Below are 17988 nucleotides of genomic sequence, written 5' to 3'. Positions count from 1 at the left end.
CTGGATTCCAACAATTTCGCATCGAATTTTTAGAAATTTTTAAATTTTTTTTTTACAGAATATTGCCTAGCTTTAATTTAAGTTGATAGATATTAAAAAATCTTTTACGGCAAGGAAGATATAGGAAAGAAACCATTTGTAGTCCAAAATTTTAGAGGTCGTATAACAGTTTATTTTCAAAAATAAAATTGATGTTTAAATACCTGGAATGCATCCCCATGTCGTCTTAGAATACATCTACAAGTATTGAAATTTAATTTTACAAAAATACGCAACAAGGATCGTAGAATAAAAACCACAAATGAACAGTACAAAACTCTATAAATTCTTTCACTTTCCTTTTATATTTGATAAATATATGGGTAAATATACTTAATTAGTAAGTATAGGTTTTTAAAAAACAAAATAATTAAAAACTTTTCAATTTTTTTAAAATTTTGTTCGATTTAGTAAACTATGTATGGCTTTAATCATATACCGTTATTAAAAACTAAAATAAAATTTTCGCTTTCTTTTTTATGAAAAATAAAAACCATATTTAAAGTTCTAAATTTTCTAAAGTGCATTTAATTGAAAAATTGTAAAAAGAATTGGAAAAACCTTTTATTTTATTTTTAAATCGTATTCGAATTCTCTTCCTTTTATGCCTTCTTCACCTTCCTTCCAAGTATATGTATGTATAACCAATTGAATTTTCACTTGATAAACTTTTTTTCCATATTAAAATTATTACAAAATGGTTTTCGTATAACAAAAACAACCCCTCGGCGGTATTTGTAAGTAGCTATGTACCAATATACGTTTAGAATTCTATACATAACTATTTTAAAAAAAATTATTATTAAATTTTAATTTTTTGCCTTCCATGATACTGTATATACTTAAATACTCTTTATTTACTTACATTAAAATCTTTGACAATTGAACTGGAAATTTATGACCGATTTTAAAAAGCTTTAAATATTTTTTTTTTTGTTTTTAATATTTTATATTTGATTTTTATAATATATAAGTAAGAAAATATGTAATAAGTGGCTGTATACCATCAATTATAAAGTATAGGCTATTAAAATCAAATGCATCAAGGTTTACCTCGAAATTATTTAAAAAAAAAATGTTTTTCTTTTGGACAATAAAATTCATTATAAGCAGGTATTGAATTTTACGAAAATTTTATATAGAAATTTTTTGGTATTAAAATTATTACATACATATATACGTAAGTATATTATACATAAATTATAATTAATAAATTTTTGACGATAAAAGCCGTATACAATTTGAAATGAATCATGGAACACTTCAATAATTAAAAACTCAATGCACAATATAAAATACAAAGCAAATTGAGAATTACTAATTAAAAATTCGCAAATTAAAGTTGGTCCTTATTCATCCTAATCTTATAACTATTCGCAGCCACATCCAAGTTGATATTCGTATTTATACGAGTATTGTTTTATAATTTAATTGGTTATCTATTTTCCTATTTTAGGTTAAATATAATTATATGAATTTTAATAATTAATTTAAATCCGGAAGAACCATTTCATTAATTTACCAAATATTCAATTTAATTATTAATATTTAATTGAATTTATTCATTTAATCTAATACGACATGGGGATTAATTACAAATAACAAAACATAAAATTTTCATATATGAAAACATATATGAAAATTGTTATAAAACGGCGGCCTTCCGTTTTAAATGTTTATTACATAGCTAACGATTCGGACACAGTATTAAAAAATGCTATGCTTAATATAAGTAATCAAAGAACACTACTAAATTATTACGAGCTTCCATACACAATTTTGAAAATTAAATAAGTAATTTATATTAATTTTTATCTGTAGAGAGAAATTTTTATACGTATCTATACATAAGTAAGGAATAATATTAAAATTTCACCCCCAAAATCTCTATGTCCAGGAATTATAAGGCATGTAATTTTTATATATTTAAATATTGTACTAAATAAAAAATACGCTCTTCAAAAATATTTCAATACTTATTACTTATGTAATAAATTACCTTGAAACCATGTTCATTATGCATCATATACCTTAAGTACTAAATAATAATTTCTGATGAATACATTAATTTAAAACAGGATATGATGAATAAATAAAAATATATTTATGTATAAAGAGCAAAATAGCCCCCCCCCCCTCCCCACCCCCTTCAGCAACTTTTATTAAAATTTTATTAAAATAAATCGAAAATTCTAATATTTCTGATATATTTTCTTTCGAACTTTAAAAACACTACTTTTGCAACTTCGATAATATTTTTTATACTTAGAAGTATAACACTGTTAAATGAAACCTTAAAAAAGATTGTAAATTCGAAATTATGTTTACAAATGTTATGGGAAAATTTACTTTTAATATTAAAAGAAAAAGACCTTCTTATAAATGTTCTAGCTTCTTAGTTAAAGTTAATTGATAAAAACAAAATTTAAATTTTAAAACTAAATTTCCAAGTACAATAACCTATAAAGTATATTTAATAACAAATGGTCATTATGGTATTTTTTAAAATTACTCACTTACTATACTTACTTATAAACACTAAAATTATAAAATGCTCTGCTCAAATCTTATTAAAAAAATGAAAGCATTAAAATTAAGCAATGCCTAAGTAAGTAAGTATGTGTTTTTAAAAAATTTTTCTATTTTTATCTTATACCTATAGTGAAAACAACAAATTAAAAAGAAACCTTAGTAATCACATTTTGTTCTTTAAATCGGAGGAAAAATAAAAATTGAAAGTGAAATTAAGCATAAAAACTAAAATAAACAAGAAAAAAAAACAAAAAATTCACGGTAAGGATCTTAAATTTTTTTTTATAATACTATAAAAAGCATATTTTCAATTTCATTCATTTTATATTAATTTTGGGTTCTTGGAATAACAACACAACAAAATACAAAATTTATTCTTTTAATAATTCGTAAATTTTAACAAATTATACGAATTATAACAAGTAACCTAGGAATTATATAACAGTAAGAATAATTTATATAACAGTGTTTTTAATTTGAACTAAGATCTTTTTAATCTTATAAGTTACAAATTTCTCTAATTTATGGTATGACGAGTACTTATACATACATGTACTTATATGCGTCTAAGTACCTACATAAGTAATATATGAATCGTTATTTCAAGTTTGCACATATAGCGTATTTAATAATAATTGTACGTATTAAACAAGTCCACACTTACATGAGTCTGTACTTAAATTCTCGTTAGTTCTTGAATTAAAAATTACAGTTTTGGGGTAAATTAAAGTTATTGGTATTTGAAAGTAAATTTTAAGAGCATGATTATGTAACTCGACTATTTACTCGCCAAGTGAGAAGAAAATCAGTGAGTATCATAATGATATATTCATTTAAGTAATGTAATTTTCAAGTAAGAATAACAATTTCGCATTCGGCATCTCGTTTTTTCCTAAAATTTATTAAAAAATTTAGTCACTATTAGTTATACGTTTTTAAATTCATGTCAATATGTTTTCATTCGTATTTACCTAACATTACCTAACAGTTTAGCTCTTTTATAGAATTTTAAAAAATATTGAATCGTCTACTATGGTCAGTATGACAAAATTACATACAATATGTCGAAATTCACGCTTTCGATAAGTTTCGGCGCGTTCTTAACATATTCACTTTGGTTAGCACTCTAGTCTGTTTTTATACAGTCTTATATTTCAATTTTTAACTAAAATCTAACAAGTAATGATAATGAAATCAAAAACAATTAGGATGCCTGTTACAGATTGCAGATTATCGAATTCCACGTTTAAGCATTTCCTAGAATATTCTACTTATGCTTAATATTGACAAAGAATTTAGTACATAAATTATTCAATATATAAGTATAACTTCATATCTAGAAATTAATATTATATTTTAATGTAATTTTAAATTTTATCCAATTATTAGAGAAAAAATTTTTTTTTGAAATATTTAATTATTAAAATTAATTCATTCCGAATTTCACTTTAAATATTCAAAAATTAAATTTTTAGGTTTATTTATTATTAAAAAAAAAAATTAATATTTTATTGTTTGATTTATTGTAAATATTTATTCCAGATAAAGTTGAAAATTTTCCAATTGATTTTAATTAGATACTTATTTTCTATTATATTTAATATTTGATACCAGTTGCAAGTTCAATCTCCAAATTATTCACAATTTAATTGCTATAATAACCACCACATAAAGTGCCATAATTTCCATAATTTAACCAACAATGAATTTTTATCTACTTAACAAGTAATTCATTTGACACACCTTCATCTATCTTTCATTATTCACAGATGCTTCTATTAATATTAAATTATTTTTTATTTTATTCACCTTAAACTTTAAATTTTTTTTAAGAATTCTTTTATCGTTATTTTTTTGCTTTTATTATTCAATATTTCCTATAGGTGTTAATAAATTTTTTTTTTCATCTTCTTTACTAAACATTAATATTAAACTTTAAAAAATAAAAAAAAAAAAAATAACAATAACCTTTAAAATAATAATTTAGAAAAAAAAATTTCAAATCCAAGCTCAAATTTATAAAATTTTAAAATTATTTTTTTTTTATATAATTTCCACCGCTACCGCAATAATATTTTTATAATCGTACTTAGCTCAACTAAAATCTGCGATAAAATAAAACTAAATAGGTATGCAAAAAAAAAAAAAATTTTTTTTCAAAACTTTTATAATGATTAAATCCACTGTTATCTTATGATAATGTACAAGTCCATATAATATGTATGCATGTATAAATGCATATATACATACACATAACATAAAAAACATAAAATATTTTTTTCCTTCTGTTTAAATTACGGCGAGTACAAATTGTGTGCTTGTGATCCCGAATATATTATTTTTATTATTATTGTTATTATTACAAACCATGTACCCATTCATGTACAGTAATTTAAACTAGATTTTTAAATTGCACATTATACGAGTATTTTATATTATTATTTAAAATATAAATTAATCGAACAATAACAATAAAAGCAATAAAAAAAATAACACAGCATTAAACCCGGAGATATGGCCGCAAAAAAAAATTTATACAAACAAACAAACAGTAAAATTAAAAACGATGATTTTATCCACCTGTTACAGGAATCTAGATTATTTATTTATTTAGTTATTCTTTAACGCAATAAAAATAGAAAAAATAATCGTGAATTTGCTGCTGAGTATTCAAAAAAAAAAAAGCCCCTGTTTTATACTTTTTGTTTTTATTATTTTTAATTTCACTAGGCTTTTACGATAATTTATTAATATCAAACTTAAAAAACTAATTTTTGTATTTTTTACATGCAAGCAATACGATTTTTTGTGCAATATTGCAATCACATATTAAAATACCTTATATATTTTTAACACTCTCGTATTTTTGTTTCTTTATAAGTTCATTGAAAAAAATTACTTTTTTTATAATTATTTTTTGTGTAACAACGGTAAAAATTATTGACAATATCGTTTTAAAAAAAAAAAATTGAAAATAAATCGGAAAAATAATCGCAACGCGACCAATATTCCACGAAAATAGCGATAAAAAGAATCACCACCTTTCACACAAGTCGTTCAAATCAAACTGTTTTCAATTTTTATGTTAAGTTTACAAAATAGCTATTTTAAAAAAATGCGCTTTCTTTGATACATGAAAATTCTCAGATTTGAAGTTTTTTTTTGTCTCTTTTTTGTTTTTATTTTTAGTTTGTTTCACAGCACAGTGTACCTAAACATTATCTTTTTTTTTAACTAAGTGGAATATCTTTGTTTTTAGCTTTTTGATTTCAGACACAAAAATAATAATAAGAAAAAAATTTACACAACATAAATAAATTCATGAATATGAGAATTAAATACTGTGTATGTTGACATATATTAGCTTTTATGTTTAGATATAAAATTTGTTTATCAACATTTTTTGTAACAGTTTGAAAGCTTCTTTTGTCAAAGCTTGATAACATTTAACAGTATTGAAAATGGTGTGTGTCTTGGATAAATCTTTTACATACAAATATCTGTCTTTTCTATAATAATAAATGAGAAATGCGAAATACTGTAATGTAAGAGATAGAAGAGAGTGATAGATAGTACACACAATTTTTTTTATGTTGTTTAACGGTACAGTACAACAAATTCATAGGCATGCGTATTTTGACAACTTGTTGATATTTAATCAGGTTTTGTTTACATTTTCTCAATATAGAGAGAATTCAATAATTACGTTTTCAATTTTTTAAAAATAGCATTATTAAAATTTTTTCAATAGTAGATTTAAATTTGAAATTTAATATTATTTAATTAGGCCAGATGAATAATAATGTGAAATATCAGCCATCAGAATCAGAATAATAATGGTGCGTCCAAAGTTTGAATTTGAATTTACTATCAAAAGTGCATCAGCTACATATATTATTATTTTCCAATAACGAAATTGAAATACAAACATAAGCTCTTTTGAATATAGTAACTAAACTCTAAATTCATAGGTAAGCGAATTTATGCATATTCAATTCTATTAACTTAATTAAAAAAAAACTAAATTGGAGACAAAAAAAAAATTTTGGACATTAATATAAAATTTGCACCTACAACGAAAATTAAAACTATTACTAAGCATTTATAAATAAGTAGAACGTATGGGGGGAACCACTTTTCTTCCCGAAAAATTTCAATCAGCGCAATAAACATTATTTTTTTATTTCCCGTCTTCTTGTAAAATAAATAGAAATAATCCACAACTCATCTCAAGACTAAACTAGTAGATTATCTACTCATATTTTACTTGTTGTCTACTCTTATTTTATTTTATACTATCACAAGCTGAACTATATTGTAGTTAAAGCCCTTATATATTTAAAATTTCAATATCTATTTATTATTTCATAAATAAATCAATTTAAAATCTTAAAATTAAAACCTTTTCATTAAATGGAGTCTATAAAATCTATAAAACTCATCAATAAAATATAGTTTTTATTTTATTAAATTTTTTTTTCGTATAAAACAAAATTAATTTATTAAAAATCAAATCAAATCTTTAAAATTTACATATAAAAAGTTTAACATTTTCAACCCTCGCTTTTACGAAGGCACACCACGATTATCTCATGACGAGACAACTGAAGTAGATATATAATTTTTTGAATAAATTAAATAACCACATAAGACATAGCATTTCAGTCATCTCGAATATCCTCTCTAAAAATTTAATTAATTTTAATTTTAAATATATTCAAATTATTAAAAAAAAAACAATTTCTTATCTTACACAATTAAAATTCCGGCTCACTGTTTACCTTTGAGAACCTTCTAAATTTAATACTTGTTGAACGTATACGTGTATACATTTGTGTGTAGAAATTAAGATTTTTCTTTTAATTCCAAATTCTACCAAAATATTTATGTATGTATATTATAAAATGACCCCCAATGAGGTCAGTTTGCTTCAAATAAAAAAAAAAATATTATTTTACCTATGGTTAGTATATTGTTTCATTATTAAAATAAAACTTTTGAAATTATTATATTCAAATATTGATTATATTATAAAAGGGAAACACAAAAGAGGCTAGAAATCCCAATCCCAAACACATTCAATAAACAATAATGAAATTGAAAGCAATAAAGCAATATAAAAGAGAGCATCAATTCAACTGTCAATTGTAAAACTATTGTGATCAGTGTTCCCACTTGGTAAAAACAAAATGTATCCAATTTCGAGGAAAAAATGTATCCAAAATGTATCCAACCTCATAAAGCAGAATTTTTATACCAAGCCGTCCTATTGTTGGTTTTTTTATTTATAGTAAATTCTTTAAGAAATCACATACAACTTCTATTATATTTTAAATGTGTTAAAAGTTAAGGTCAGAAAAAACATATGCATATATGTTGTTGAACTATGTACATATATGCTAAAGACAATTCACCATTAAAACGGAAAAATTTTAAAAAATATGTACAGCCAATGCATTTTCTATTACAACTAGCTTACTCCAAAATATTTCTGGTATGTTCTTGTCTAAATGTTCTAGATTTGAATACAGGAAGAGGCAGCACTCATTTAATAAAGCAGATTTCTTACTTTCTTCTAGTAAACTCGGAAATCTGCTTAGAAATGCCAGCAAATAACACTTTTGAAAGATAAAGCAATTACGCGTTTTAATATTAGCAGCATTTTACATTTGTTTTTACAACAGTTTTGTAACATTTATTTAGTGTTTAGAGAATAAATGTATCCATATTTCAGCAAAATTTTGAAATGTAGCCAATTTCGGCATTTTAGCAGATTTGAGTATCTTTGTATCCAACTTAAATTTAAAGCAAACGAGAAAAAAAATAGAGTTGACCTTGTCAACTCTGTGATACCCGTACGAATTTGTTATCCTATGCGCGAATAACTAATGTGCCATAACTAACTATGGGGCAGACTATGACTTTAAGTTGCCGTATTACCATATTAATTTATGCAAAATTTCAGTACTATGTGTTATTCAAAATACTGGTTGTGCCAAACTACTATTATGTTGTATGGCACCTACCAGAAAGAGCCAAGAAATTTTAGCGAATTTTATCAAGCACATTGGCCCTACTAATATATTCGTTTGTGTGAAATTTCAATACCATAGCTTTAATAGTTTCTGAAATATAGTCAAATAACTTTTGAAGTTGTATGGCAGGTACCAGAACGAGCCAAGTAATTTCAACGACTTTTACGAGACACATCGGCCCTACTAATATATTCACTTGTGTGAAATCTCAATATCACAGCTTTCATAGTTTCTGAGATATAGCCAAATAACTTTTGAAGTTGTATGGCAGGTACCAGAAGGAGCCAAGTAATTTCAACGACTTTTATGAGACACATTGGCCCTACTAATATATTCGTTTGTGTGACATTTCAATATCACAGCTTTTATAGTTTCTGAGATATAGCCAAATAACTTTTGAAGTTGTATGGCAGGTACCAGAAGGAGCCAAGTAATTTCAACGACTTTTATGTGACACATTGGCCCTACTAATATATTCGTTTGTGTGAAATTTCAATACCATAACTTTTATAGTTTCTGAGATATAGCCAAATAAATTTTGAAGTTGTATGGCAGCTACACGAACCGGTACCCCGATCATGTCCAATTTAAATAGGGTTCTGGCACTTACTACAATAAATCATTTGTGAAAATTTGGTGAACTTAGCTAAATTAGTTTTTGAATTATCGTTCGGACGGACGGACGGACGGACGGACGGACGGACAGACAAAGCTAAATCAACTCAGAATTTGACGCTGATCAAAAACATACACTTGAGTCTATATCTAACACCGTTATTTCTTAGCGTTACAAACGGTAAGGCAAATTTAGTATACCCTTCGAACATACGTTCGTACGGGTATAAAAATGTATCCAAATGGATACAATTGTATCCAAGTGGGAACGCTGATTGTGATGCTCTTCGATAATACTCAAAAAGAAACATGGCGACAAAAAGCAGTATAAGTTGATTTAAACTAAAAGTGAGTAAAAAACAAACACTTTTTATATGAAAACTCGAATGTACAAAGTGTATCAAAAAGCTTTAACCAAAATGGTGTGAGAAAATATAAGAGCATAAATTTTTGTATTTTCCCTAAAATTGAAAATTTTCAGCGTGTTGATTTCCGTATCTTGTAAGAGAGTCTTGGATAATAATTGCTAAAAATGTAATTGTGTACAACTGTGTATAATTTATAGTGATAAACGAAAGGCAATTTTTATTATTACATAAACAGTCTACTTTTTTTTAGAGGCGCTATTTTAAATCAAAATACTTATTACTCACCAGCGCCCCTCAAAAATGTTCGTTGTTGTTACACACAATGTTACAAACAATGGTAACACTCAATTTCAATTATAAATTCACATTTTGTCGATCTTTAACAACTCCAAAGAGAATTAAAGTATTCTTATAGCATATAGTTTTGTTTTTATTGATTTATTTGTATTCACAATTAACGGACTGTGAAACCAATATGCTTCATAACGGCAGGCTGCTAGAAATTTGTCTGGTTCACGAAATAGCTGACAGTTCTCCAAAATAGTGAATTCAACTAATTTTTCCAAATTGTAATTTTAATAAGTATAACAGGCGGACCAATTCAACTTGTCGGCCAATTTTCAAAACACCATGTTAATATGATTTCTATCGATATTAATTAAGTTTAAATCTTTAAATAAGAATAACATAAGAAAATATCTTTCACTACGAAGAAACATCCCGCTGCGTATCAGACACTTTTTAAAGTCGTGGAATTAAGATGCATAAAAGCAACAAAATGTCTAGATACATGTGACGTTTCTTCATACAAAAGCATGCAATAACAGTATTAAACTATCGACCCCAAATCTCTCTAACGTGCGTATAACAATAAAAAAAAAGTTACAATAGAATTGATGTTTTTTTTTATTTTGATTACTTATTTCGTAATTATTCCTCTTGGACAATGAAGAGTATATAGGATGTGGGCTCTTCTTTTATAAATAATTTTAATCTCTTAGAAACTTTATTTTCAAGATGTAAGTACGCGTACGTTTAATGCCTTTATAAAACATCTTTATTATTATTTTTCGCATCCACATTCAATTTGAATTTAAATTTTTTGTTTGTTTACATTTTATTTACGCGTAGGTTATAGTGAATTTGTAAATTGATTTGTGATGCTAACACAACTAATCGAGTAATATCGAAATTGTCATTTGTCTCATGGATATGAGTGAAAAGCTCTTTGTATATACTTAATATGGTTTAGGAAGTAATGCATATAAAATATAACAATGAAGTAAATAAAATTTGAATAGTACTGACAATTCAATTTTAAATTTGTTTTATGGGAATCGTAGGGCTCTAATGGGTAAATTAAAGTTAGACGGACAGCGACGTGCCCCATGACAGAATATTTCATTGCGGAGAATTTAATTGACATAAAAATTCTAACACAATAACGACATATAATTTGAATACTTTGTAAGAAACTTTTTCATAGCCGCAGCTCGTACCTCATATGTATGGATCATCCATTTTCATAATTTCATCCCATTTCATTCCATGTCATTGGTCATCTTAATTTAATAACATGAAAAACATAAGAAAATTTAAATCGATATTTGTCATTGTTAATGCTGATTAGAAAATATACGATCATTTAATAAATTTTGGTATTTTGATAACATAAAATTAAAAATTAAAAATTCAAAATTATGAGTTTTAAATCGAATATTTGATTTAACGTTAATAATATGTAATTGTATCAAAAGAGTGATGGGAAAATGTAACTGGTTTTAAATAAGTTAGATTTTCTAGCTCGACGTGGCTATTAAAGGAAACATTAAGGATATTCGTCAGTCGAAACAAGGAACCTCCACCTTTCCCGTATCATAGGTGTACATGACCTCAAAAAATGAACCGCACTGTCTCCTCCTCACCACAGGAGGCGCGACATTGGACATCCCATGCTTCTGGTGTGTTTGTGAATCAGACGACACTCAGTTATAACTTCTATAATCGCTTCGATGTCACCTCAAGGAAGAGATATCAGATCAGCCGTGAGACGCTGATCCAGGTCAGCGTCTCACGGCTGAACAGGTTTTATTTCGAAATCTACGCATTCAACATGACAACCCTAATAAATTACTTCAAATTGGAGTTATTTCAATTTCTACATTTAATGCATTACGCAAATTTCCTCCTCTTGCAGATATGCTAATAAAATTTTATAGATTCATAGAGGCTCCTCCAAATACATTGTACAATAGTAAATTGTTTATTCTATCCTTAAAAACTTTTATTGAATAAAACTACTACTCGTATAATTTAATTTTAGTATGAAGAATAGATTTGTTTTCTAATCTATTAAGATCTCAAACAAAATATTATGTAGTTAAAAGGTCTTGAGAAAATAACAAATTCTTTCATGAAACCTATAACTTTTTTATTGATGAACCCTCACCGCTTTCAATAAAATAACATGTAAAATAATAAAAAACATGACTATAGGATAACAATGAAATTCAATATTGTGATATTGAAATCAAATACGCCTTCAAATACCTAAATATATATGCATATATAGATAAATATTATATGTATACGCGCGCATCTATTACAAATAATGTAAAATTCTTTAGGTTCTTCAGGGTTTTAATTTGAAACAAAAAACAAGGGGTTCTCATCATATCCATCACAGTGTTTTGTTTTTTTTTACAAAATGTTCACCGGAACTAGAATTAAAATAAAAACAATAAAATTAAATTGTGGAATTTTAATAAAAAAATCTATCTATGAATTTATATTTAGAATTAAAATTTATTTTTTATAAGCTTATATGTTTAAGCAATAAACCATTCATATTCCTATTCAGCATCAATAAATTTCATATGATAGCAACACTTTTGTATTGTATATGGTGATGTTGAGTTGAGTTGAGGTAGATAAAATAAAAAAATGTTATATTATCTTATATATCATCATATATACTTGTGATATATTATGCTATATATTATACAGTATACCTAAATATAAAAAAATTTTTAAGTAAAAAGAAAATTAATATTACAACAATAAGTTGTGGTTTAATTGAACGTTTCATAAAAGTAGATATTTTAAAAAGACAAAATTTGACAAATTAATGTCCTAAACACACTCATACCCCATAACAAACGCTGTAAATACCCCATAACAAATAAATAATTCGGTAACTCTTAATATCACATGGAAGGCAATATTGAGAGTGGTGTACAGAATTCCAGTGGTTTATAAACTAAATTCTAAAGAAATACGTTACTGTAGACTTACAAATACTTACTGTTTATTTACTGTTTTAAAATACTTACTGTTTTGAGTCAACCTAATATAAATATTAAATTCTTTAAGGGTTAATATTTACGCTCAGTATAAGCTTAAGAGCCCAAGCCAAGATAATTATTCATTGCATAATCGTTGCACGCACATCTAAGCAACTAAACTACTAAAATAGCTGTAAAACTAAAACTTGCATGTCTGTCTGCGCCTTAAAGTTTCAATATCTTATACTTCTATACATCTTAATGAGATTATGTGTATACGTACAATAAAGTTCAATATAAAAAGAGTCTTCTGTTCTTTATTTAATGTATTGTTACATCACCTATCATTTTATTTATTTAATTGACATAGTCCCAAAGTTAAATGTAAAACATTTATATAAAAAAATCAGCAAAAAAAAAAATAAAGTTAAATTTAGAAAATAAATTGAATATGTACTTGAATTAGTGTAAAAAATTTGTTCGATTTTAATATGTTTTACAAGATTAAATAAAGTTGTTTTTCTTTAAGCATATAGAATTTAATTAAATTTAATATAGTAAATATTTATGAGTGAAATATTATTGCTTACTATTTAATTGATATTTAACATAAATATGTGTGCGTTTAATAATTTAGTCTTTAACAATATTTTTCAAAATATTAAATACCAAAAACTCTGTACGTTCCTTTCAATATTGCGTTCCAATGGGATATTGAAAATTGCCAATTAATTCTTTTCAGCAATACGTAAAGAAGTGTTCAGAATAACTCTACAAGAGTCTTATGAGATAAAAATTGTTACCTGGGTAGCCTCATGAACTAAAATCATGAAATCTATAATATATAAGATTTTACAGAGAGATTCTCAATTGTTGAGAAAAGTAGTAAACTAGTGTAGTAAACTAAATGATAAGAATCTAAATTGACATATGTATGTATAAGTTTATTTCAGTACACATTGCTTCATATTGGAATTCATTGATTGGAATTGGAAAATAAATGTCAAATTCTAAATATTTTAAATTTTATTGGTATGCTTTAACTCCTAATCAAGAGAATTTTTTAATGGACCCACAATAATACAAAACAACATTTCATTTACAAATTATTACTCTAGAATTCTTAACTAAATTCTATAGTGTAATTTGGAACAGTATCTAACAATACAATTTCCAGTGTAGCTATAAATATTTCTTTAAATGCACCGATTAATCAAGAATTTAAAAATATTCTTAAATTATAAAATAATTTTGATCTCTTTTAATTAATTTGATGAATAAAACTACAACAGCTTCCAATTTTCATAAAATTCTGGAAACCAAACAGAATAAAACGAAAGGGTGCTTCTATAGAAGTGTTACTATTAAAATTTTGTTCCAAACAAATATTTTTAAAATATAATTTTATACTTATACGAGTATATCCGCTATATCTGAAACCAATTTCCAAATCCTCGTTTATTTCTTTTCCTTTTCCTAATAAAAAATAAAAAATATTATTCACCACTCTCAAATTTATATATGCACACATATAAACTATTTAAGTTAAACACAAAATTTAATTAATATTATAAAAGAAAAAATTAATTAGGAAAATATGTAACACAGGATATGGAAATGAGTATATGAGGAACATTTAGCATAAACATTAAAATATTATCCTTACCACATAATGCTGAGCATATAACAGGTTATATAGGTACATACTAGGTGATATGTGTGTATTTAATATTTATCATTCAATATTAGTTGTAATGAATGTTTTCTCTAAAGTTTGTCATTTCTTATGTTTTACATCCGTTTGCCGGAAAGCTTTTATCTTTTTTCATCTAAGACGTTTCATAGATCATGGGCCATACATACTTATGTACGTATCTGTTCTGCAAATGCACATATAAACATTTGTATAACATATATGTGTACACAATTAACATTCTGACAGGTGTTACTGTTATCTTTACTATTTTTATGACTATATACATAACATGCTTTCTATATTGAATAAAACTGATTTTTTTTTCTACATTTTCTATACTTTTTATGTTCAAACATTTTTATCATTTCAATGTGTCATTTCCTTCCGTTCTAGACACTTTTATATTTTACTTGTTTATCAATTTTTGTTTGATATTTTGTAATGAATTTTATATATATAGATTTATTAAATATATTTTATGTATTTTTATAGATTTATATAAGGATAAAATTTTAAATTAATATTTTATTGGAATAATTTTAATAAAGGAATAGGAGTGATTTTCAAAATTATTCTAATAAACTGCTATAGAAATAAAATGTCATTTGAATTTGACATATTAAGCTCAGAGCGCTTAGAATATTTAAGAATTGCGTTAGGATGTTGTTGAGCACTGACGGCATTGAATTTTTCCACAGAACTCATTTAAATTGTTTTGTATTTTTTGTTCCAGACGAAATTTCTTCTTCTTTACTATAATACAACTTCCACCCAAACTTGTCATCTATAACGTGTTGCCAATAAATTTTATTGTACTTTCATATGAGACTGTGACACAACTGACACCATTTAGACTGAAAATAACCTCCTTATCTGTTTTAAATTTCATACTTTATCAAATAAGATGTGATCACTACATGATTTCAAATAATTTATCCATTGATTGCCGTCCTCACTAAAACCATATTTAAAATTTCACAGACCCAATTAAACTTCTTGTTGCTCAGATCATATTGTCCTAAAAACTATTGATATAGTTCGAGCAGTTAACCCTGCTACATCAGCAGTAGTTAGTTATGTTTAACTAGTGCCAAATGACTATTAGGAGGCTAGTTTAAACTATTGTAAATCTTAAAGTGAGTATGGCCAATTTTACATTAAAAGTTTTCTCAATAATGGCAAGTAACACGCTTTCATCTTCCTTTTATTTCAGTATAACCATTATCTATACATAAGAAAAGATTAACACCTTACCATTAAATAAAGTTTGATAATAATTTTTATTTAAAAGTTTAATTTGATTAAAATTAATTTTGTTTCATTAAAAGATTTATCCGCGTTTTTGAATAAAATTTTAAGGACAATAAAATTTTCCAAATCAAATGCAAAATATAAAATTGTTTCCACTTTTATTTTTTTTCTCTTTATTTCCATTTTACTTTTGTCATATTTATAAGAGACTTTTTATAAAATTCTTTTTTTCAAGTTTATGGTTGGAAAAATCTGCATAACTTTCATCACGGCCGCATAATAAAAATAATAAAAATATAATTTTAAATTATCAAATCATCTTCAAAAGTTTTAAACTCCTTTTCTGTCTCAGTAGTTTCCTATGAAAGAAAAATTAAACAAAACAACAACTCACGCCTTTCTAAAATCTTTTCGAATTCATGATAACAAAGAGAGCAAGAAGATTTTTACGTTTTTTGCTCCTTCTTATAACAGCACAATTCAAATTTAACTTTATTTATATAATTTTCTATTCTACTCGTATGAGTATATAAAAAAATCGAGAATAAAAAATTTTTATTTATTTTAATTCCTCATTCTTACGAAACCTTCCGATATGAAACCCTCCGTCCTTCATTTCAAATTAAATTTCGAAAAAAGTCTTTTTTACACTGTTGTTTCTGTGTTTTACTTCAGAAAACATTAGTTAGAAAAAATCATATTATAATTTTAACTTTATTTTAAGCTGAAAATAAATTGATAAACAAAAAATTTTTTTCTATAAAAGATTTTATATTTAGGCTCTATGATAAAAAATGTGAGGAAATAACATTTGGATCTAAAAATTGTAATAGAAAACGACAAAAAAATAGCGAAAGGCTAAATAAAATAGTTTAAATTCCGTAGCAACGGATTTAGAATAATCCGGCTATATTTGCTGAGTTAAGCCCAATAAATGTTCTTTAATGCCGCAGGCACAGAATTTATCGTAAAAGATATCAGTTTTGTGCTGACAAATTTGAGCTCACAAAAATATTTTTGATGTCGTAGATACAGATTTTGTCATAGAAACTGTCACCCCTTCTGTTTTTGCAGAAAGAAACAATGTATTTGTATATTAGAAGAGGCCAGTTTTGTCTTTAAATGCATATTCCCACGACATACATACCCTAGCGAATAATTTTATTCAACCTCACAGTATTTAAAGTTCGTCTCATACATCGCAATTACATAGATTTTATAAGATGCATAAACGGTGTACATGACTAATTATTTTATAACTTTATACAATAATTTTGCAAATATTAGTAGGTAAGACTAAAACTAAATTGAAATATTTTTTCATAGCCCATTACCTTTCCCCATCCCTTCATTTTATATCCTTTAGTTCCTTAGACTACGCTCTATAGCACAAATTTAAATTTAAATCAAAATTTCCTTGTTTTTTCTCATCTTTAATGAAACAGTTACAATGAAAAACTGAATAAGAATGGTAAGATGTTGGGAGGTAGGAGTAGGAGTAGGAGCACACGATGATTATTTTATTCATTTACATGTTCATTCATTGAACTTGACTTTCTCTCTACAAAACATTTATCCTTTTTATTTCTCTTTTTGTTTGCGCTATATTATAAATTTTTATCAGTCTGGATATCTGAAAGATTTTAATAAGAAAAGTTTCTTATATATACTTAGGATGTTTATGTATATTCTACTTTGGTATGTTATACTGTATATATGTATATTGTAAATATGTAATAATAATAATAATAAACAAAATAATTTAAGAATTTTGCAATTCACGCTCAAAACTGAGAAAAAGAAAAAAAATAATTTTTTACTTAGGAAAAGGAGTAAAACCAAACAATAAGCACATGTACGAGGAAAATTATGGAAAAATATGGAAAAGAATAGAATTAGTACCAAGAAAAATAAGGATCTGAAGTGAAAATTATTTATTTTTTTATATATATATTCAGTAATTCAAAATAGAAATTTAACAAAATAGGAAATTGTGACAGAAAATTTGCAAATATATAAAAAGTTATTCCTGTCCATTTTAAGATAACTAAATTCAAAAATAAGGCCTGAAATTTCGTAACATTTGCAAAATTTTACTAAGAACTTCTTAGTGGTAACAGAGCTGTTATAAGTATAAAGAAGTAAAAACTAACCTATTAAATTTAAAG

At 25.4% G+C, this 17988-nt stretch overlaps 1 protein-coding gene across 1 annotated transcript in view; it reads right to left on the bottom strand.

Annotated features, from left to right (window-relative positions):
* The window catches only part of LOC129605207 (tetraspanin-9), a 115601-nt gene extending 111094 nt beyond the window's left edge, over positions 1–4507 (bottom strand). Inside the window, exon 1 of the mRNA XM_055514818.1 lies at positions 4381–4507. The gene's annotated coding sequence lies outside the window, so the exon portion shown is untranslated. The remainder of the gene's footprint in view (positions 1–4380) is intronic.
* Between the last annotated feature and the right edge of the window lie 13481 nt (positions 4508–17988).

Source organism: Condylostylus longicornis, unplaced genomic scaffold (assembly GCF_029603195.1).
Source record: "Condylostylus longicornis isolate FDR11 unplaced genomic scaffold, ASM2960319v2 ptg000013l, whole genome shotgun sequence".
Classification (NCBI taxonomy): Eukaryota; Metazoa; Arthropoda; class Insecta; order Diptera; family Dolichopodidae; genus Condylostylus; species Condylostylus longicornis.
The sequence above is the reverse complement of the archived record's forward strand: the minus strand, read 5'-3'. Positions and strand labels throughout refer to the sequence as shown.